At 46.7% G+C, this 6,236-nt stretch overlaps 1 pseudogene; it reads right to left on the reverse strand.

Moving 5' to 3' along the window:
- Positions 1 to 5,940, reverse strand: part of LOC101634499 — a 115,556-nt pseudogene extending 109,616 nt beyond the window's left edge.
- Between the last annotated feature and the right edge of the window lie 296 nt (positions 5,941 to 6,236).

The following is a 6,236-nucleotide window of genomic DNA, read 5'->3' on the forward strand; positions in this document are numbered from 1 at the left end:
TCTCTCTCTCCCCTGTCATATAACAGATTTTGTCCTATAACAGGTTTTGTTCTCTAACAGATTTGCTTCCCTGTAACAAATGTACTAGGTAAAAGGAATTGTGAGAAATAGCCCTTGTAAGGTGTTGGAGGAGGAGAACTGTAAATGGTTCTCAGTGTCTTGACTGGCCCTGGGCTGCCTCTGTTTTATTCCCCCTTAGGTGGGACAAACAGTTCAAGCTAGTTGAGGATTTCCGCCGCTCCCCCTCCCCCCCCTTAGGCTAATCTCTGATCCAACCCCAGGAGGTGAGGTTCTTGGGTTCTTGTAAAGAATTGAAGGTGCTGGTATATTTCAACGCTGTCCCTTTCCTCTCCTGCTAGAAGTATGAGGGAATTTTTCTTCAACATTTGCTGTGATAACCTGGAGGTAAAATTACTCCTGGAGGTAAAATTCAGAAAAGACTAGGTTCCCTCACCTCATGGACTGAAGCCCCATGGAGTCCTTAACTCTCAAAATTGCCCACTTTGTGTCTCCAGCAATTTGTGAAATTACAGTTTAGGATTACTTAGCCTGGCGCTGGTTTCCACAGAAATGTCTGCTCCAGTAAGATGTGATTCTCCATACCCACCTGTCCATTTTGGGGTGACTGCACCTTTCTGAATAAGCTAAGAATTGTTGATTTTTCAATTTTGTTGGTATTTTATTTGGTTTCAGCACAGAGCACTGACTTCTAGGTTTCTATGTGCCAGACCAGAAACTAGAAGTTAAAAAATACATCAATTTGTATTCATATGTATTCATTATGCACTTTTTGGTACCTAACAGAATTCTTTTCTCTTTTCAACAAATTCAAAGACCACCTAAAGATTCCACTTAAACCTGACATAGTTGAATTTGTCTCAGGCTTATCTTATTTCTCCTTCTATTTCCTCAAGTACTATAGATTTAATTTTACTTCTGTATACTGTCTTAAGAACTGGAGACTTAATTTAGATACTGGGCAAACAGTTTTCACCAAGGAGTCAGAAGATTTAGCTAACAGTCACTGAAGTTCAATATATCTTGCCTTTCTTAGTTCCCATAAAATACTTTAATGTTCCATTGATTGCCAACTCGACTGTTTTAACCAGTACCTCGGACCGACTTGGAAGATAGCAAGTTTTGCAAGATATTATGCCATTAATTGCATGATAATATTATGGTCATGATGGTAATATAAATGAGGCAGTAAAAAGCAGTTGTGAATGATTAAATGTCAAGGACTAAGAAAATACATTGGAATGACACTGAAGCATGATGTAACTTTAGAAAGATACTCTTCCATTTTGGAAATAGGCAGGCAGTGCATTTAATGAGCAACCTATATTCTTGCTAAGTTTCACTGCTGGCATGAACCTATTTTTTCATAAAGGTTCAACAGTTTTTACACTTTGCTGAAACCCAGCTTGAAGACAAATGTCTTCACAGCTTTAGCTATCTAGGGTTTCACACTGAAAGAAATAAAGTTTCCCTTCTCTTAAAGTTTCTCAATGTTATATAAGAAATTTTTTTTTTGTTTCTCCATTTATCTACTTTACCGATCACAGAATCCTCCTATTATCACATGTCTTTTGGCTCCTGGGTAGGGGAATTCTTCACCAAGGAATTCTTCCAATATCTTGGGAGAAAATATGTGCACTCCATACAACTGATAAAGGAGTTGTATCAAAAATCTACAAAGAGCTTATACAATACAATAAAAACAAAATAAAGAATCCAGTCAAAAAGTGGGCAACAGAGCAAAAAAGACACTTTTTCAAAGAGGAAATGTCAATGGCCAACAGGTACATGAAAAAATGCTCAACATCACTTACAGTCAAGAAAATGAAAATCAAAACCACAATGAGATACCACCTCAAACCAGTAAGAATCGCCACATTAAAAAAAAAAAAACTAACAACAAATGCTGATGAGGATGTGGAGAAAAATGGGCACTCTTAACACTGCTGGATGGAATGCAAATTGGTCCAGCTATAACTGAGGGTCCTCAGGAAAAGGGGAAGTTCCAGGTTCCCTGCCCAACCCGGAAGGAGGGAGGAGCTGAGCAGAGAAAAGTAAAGAGAAGGAATCTGTAGAAGAAGGAAGCAGGATGGAGAGCCAGAAGGAGACCTGAGGGAGCCACATGGAGCAGCAAGCATGTGATGAAGAAATCGGGCTTGTTTCTTGGCCATGGACTGGTTGAAACAAATGTGGGTGAGAGACCATGAGGAGGTTGACTATGGCAGTTTATATAGTTTTGATTTTGTTCCTTTCCTCCCAGATTTGTCTGGCCATGTCTGATCCTTTTCTATGGGTCCCAGCCAGAAGGTGCTTTAGACTTGTGGCGGCTTTCAGGCCTTGCTTTGGACTTTTGCCCACCAGCAGCCGCCGCTCCGTGGCCGTCAGGATGGTCTCAAGGTCAGCCACTCTGGGGTCAGCGGGATTCTTTCGGAAGGTGTTTTTCGGGAATTGGCTCCACGGAAGATGTAGTAACCAAGCGCATTGATGAGGCAGATGACCAAAGCCATTGGCGAGTCCAGGGGCTGTGGGTGGTACAGCAAGAACTGTGCCTACAAACTATAAGTGAAGGGGACCCAGGCTAGGTCCCCAAAGGCCAGCATGAAGCCAAACCCATAACCCATCATGGGTGATGTCCATGGTGGTGAGGACGCACTCCTCATGCCAGAGGGCATCACCCACATAGAGTAGCTGGAAGCCATTGACCAGCCACATTGCCAGGGGCTGCCCTGAAGCTCTGCTTCCTGCATCAGCAAGGCCAGGTTGATGAGGACCCAGCCAATGAGCCCAGGACACAGCTCGCAGAATTATTTGAAGTCAAAGGAACCGATGTGCGGGGTGAGTTCCCGTCCCAGGAAGAAATCATAAATGGGATTTCCTGAGTTCCCCCCGGGAGCCAGGGCCAAGGCAGGGGCTACCACAGCCTTCAGATAGAGAAGGAGGCTGAAGAGGAAGGTGCCCAGGGTGGTTGCGAAAGCCAAAGGCAGGAGCATTTCCGGGAGCCCAGCAAGGGGCAGCCCGGCTGACACCCCAAGACCCACCACAGCGCAGTCAGCACCAGCGCCTGGAAGCCGTTAATGGGGTAGCGCAGGTGAGTCTTGTCGTTCAGTTCCAGCCCCTCAGCCACCTTCAGGAGTTTGACTTAGAAATTACATTCTTTGTGTTCTGTATTGTGTCTTCACTGTATTTGTTGGGTCCTTTGCCTGGACAGACCTCCCCACCTCCCCCACAGAATCATATGCACACTGTTGTGTGGAAACAAAGAATGAGCCATGGGTGCTGGAACAGAAAAACAGGAGGCAGGAAGTGTTCCTGCCTTGTGTTTGCTACCTTGTGTTCTTTGACCCCCATGTTATTGTCGCATGTTATTGATACACTTGCTGAGAGCTTCCGCCTACCCCCAGCCCCAGGCTCCATGCTGAAGGGTATAAATAGGGAAGGAGAGAAAAAATAAAGTGTGCCTTTGCTTGCTGACCAAGGAGTGTGTGCTTTAATCCTGACGTCCTTCGCTCAGACCATCTCTGCTGTCGTGCTGGCGCGGCAGTATTGAAGTTCCTTTTCATTCAAGTCTTATATGTTTTATCTTGATACGGCAATGGCAGAACCTATTTAGAGCAGGCAGGTTTGGGGGTTCAATGGTGTCCCTCTCTCCCTGCTTTGTAACAAAGGGAGAAATCAAATACTGTAAAAATATGATGAACAACTATGTAAAAAAAAAGTTAAACTTAATAAAAGGGAAAAAGAAAAGAATTCTTCAACTCTCCTGAGGGGAGAAGTCCCTTCAGGTATAGATAAGATTAGGCCCCTCAATGAGCCATGGAAAAAAGGACAGGAGAAAACACAGACAGAGTGGACAATGTGTGTACTTTCAGTCAGGTCCTCGGCCTGTCTTGGGAGTCCCAAAAAAAAATATATCTCATTCATTCATCCAATTGGATGGACATTGAGCACCTACTCACTGTAAGTCAAGTTAGTATGGGAGTAGATGTAGAAGTACAAAGAAATGTGAAACACCTCCCTCTTTCCAGATTAGTAAAAGGCAAAAAGCAAGAGTCTGGAGTGAGAGATCTAATCACCGAGCTTCTTTCTTTTGTGCTATTAAAAGTGCTAACTTAAACAGAGTCAAGGTTTAGGTGCAGGACTCTCTCTGGATTCTTACCTGTGCACTCACAATTGCAAGTCACCACTCAGGCTCAGGGTTCGAGAACAACATGATTTATTTTACAAATAGGAGACTGGGAAAACAAGAGTTTCTAAGGCCATAAATGGCTGGCTGGCTCATCCCCTGTATTATGCCCAAGAGTTCCAAACAGAGGCCACTTGGGCTAGATGGTACTGTCCCATCAGTGAGGGGCTGAAGCTGATGACACACCAGTCAGCAGCACACCAGTGTCCAACTCCTGGTGGCAGTTGAAGGTGCTCACAGATGGAAAACTCTGATGGCCAGAGTGTCAGTTGCCAATCAGTAATGCTAGTCAGTACTGGTCACCAGGGAGCAGTGTCAGAGACACCAGTGCTACAGCTCTTTGTGAGCTACTGGTCTGATCCAACAGCCAACAACTCTGAGAAACCAGGCTGGGGCCAGTGGTATTCCCTGTAGGTAATGTTAGCAGCAGGGCTGGAATCAGGAGCATAGGCTCTGTAACTGTAATGGTCTACAAAGACCTGGAGGTCTGGAAGCCTACAGGGGTCTGCAAAGGGCGACCGATTCCCACAGAGATTGCCAGCTGAATGCTTCTTCAGAGGCTGGCTGTGCCTTCTCTCTCTAGAGGCTGGCTACTGACCCAAACTGGCTCTCTCTCTGCCTTACATCCTATCCTCTTCAGGGCCCCCCACCCTACAAACCTGATTGGAACATTTTTCAAAGTGTCTGTTGGGTCTGGTTAACACCAATCAACTCACTTCTAATTTCAATCTGCATAATTAGCTCAATCCCTTAACTGAGAGCTGGAAAGCTCAAATCTGACTGGTCCGCTGAGCTCAGACATGATTGGCCCATTTATGGATCTTGGCTCCATGTGCAAAAGCAGAGACCCCCAATGGCTGGCCAGACTAACCTGTGCTGAGGTCTGGGCAGGACTGTGAACTGGAGAGCCACGTCAGGGCCAGGGTGGCCCCACAGGGACCCAGTGCTCCTCCCAGCAGTCCCAGACCAGGTGCCATGGGGCTTAGGACTTGCCTCCACTGCTGGAGCTGTGTACGCTGCAAACGTTAGGGCTGGGGCTGGACACAGTGTTAAGGGGAAGGATGTCCTAAAGGAGCTCTGCAGAGTCTTTGGGTCTCACCCCCTACTCCAGCTTTCTGGACCCTACCCCCTACTCCAGTGATTGGAAACTACAACTCCCAGCAGTACCAGGGAGAGAACTGCGAGGACCCAAGGGTGGAGCTAGCAGGAATAAATTTTGGGACATTTGGGGGGATTAGTAGGGTGTGATTGCATCCCGCGCTCTCTCGCTCGCTCAGGAAGCAGCTCTCCTGACCTCATGACTTGGTGCATTCAGTCAGCCTACCCGTAAGGTACTCCAGTTACTTTGTATCCCACTCTCTTTCCCTGAGTAGTTTCCTATTCCTTTCCTCTTTTGTAAATAAACCCATTATTGACCCTTTTGTGTACCTGCAGTGTAACTGAGTTGTGAGTGCCCAGGTGAGGCCCCACAGACAGGCGCCCAGTCCACTCTGGGCTACCCTGTAACAACAGCACAACACCAACAAAGTCTGCAAGCCCCATCATTCAGCTGGCAGGACCGGGGTGGAGGCCCTGTGACATGTCCAAGTTCAACCTACTGGTGTGGTCAGGAGGGCTCCTGAGCAGTACTCAGGGAAGATATTACTGGGGGCTAGATCCAGGAGCTGGGAGCCACTGGAGCTGAGAGCTGGCCCATAGCTGCTCATTCCATTGAACCTTAAACTTATCCATGCCCTCATGGTAGCGGCCGCTTTGTAGTTCCTGTTTCACAGCCAGAGCCAGGTTTTAGTAGGGGAGAATCTGCTACTTGCCTGGGGAGAGATAAGGATGAGGCTTGTCCAAGGGGATCATTTCAAAGGGCCCTGGAAAGTGAGATGGGGAGATCAGGTCAGGAAAGGTCATCCTGCTGAGAGAGAGAGAATAGCAGAGCTGGTGCCTGCTGGCAACGTTGGTCTGTTCCCCTAACCCCAAGCCTGGTCAAGCAGAGTCAGAGCACAGGTTCTCTGGGGGAGAGATAGAGTGGTAGGCTCTGGGG

Source organism: Condylura cristata, unplaced genomic scaffold (assembly GCF_000260355.1).
Source record: "Condylura cristata isolate star-nosed mole 26May11 unplaced genomic scaffold, ConCri1.0 scaffold00028, whole genome shotgun sequence".
NCBI classification, from domain to species: Eukaryota; Metazoa; Chordata; class Mammalia; order Eulipotyphla; family Talpidae; genus Condylura; species Condylura cristata.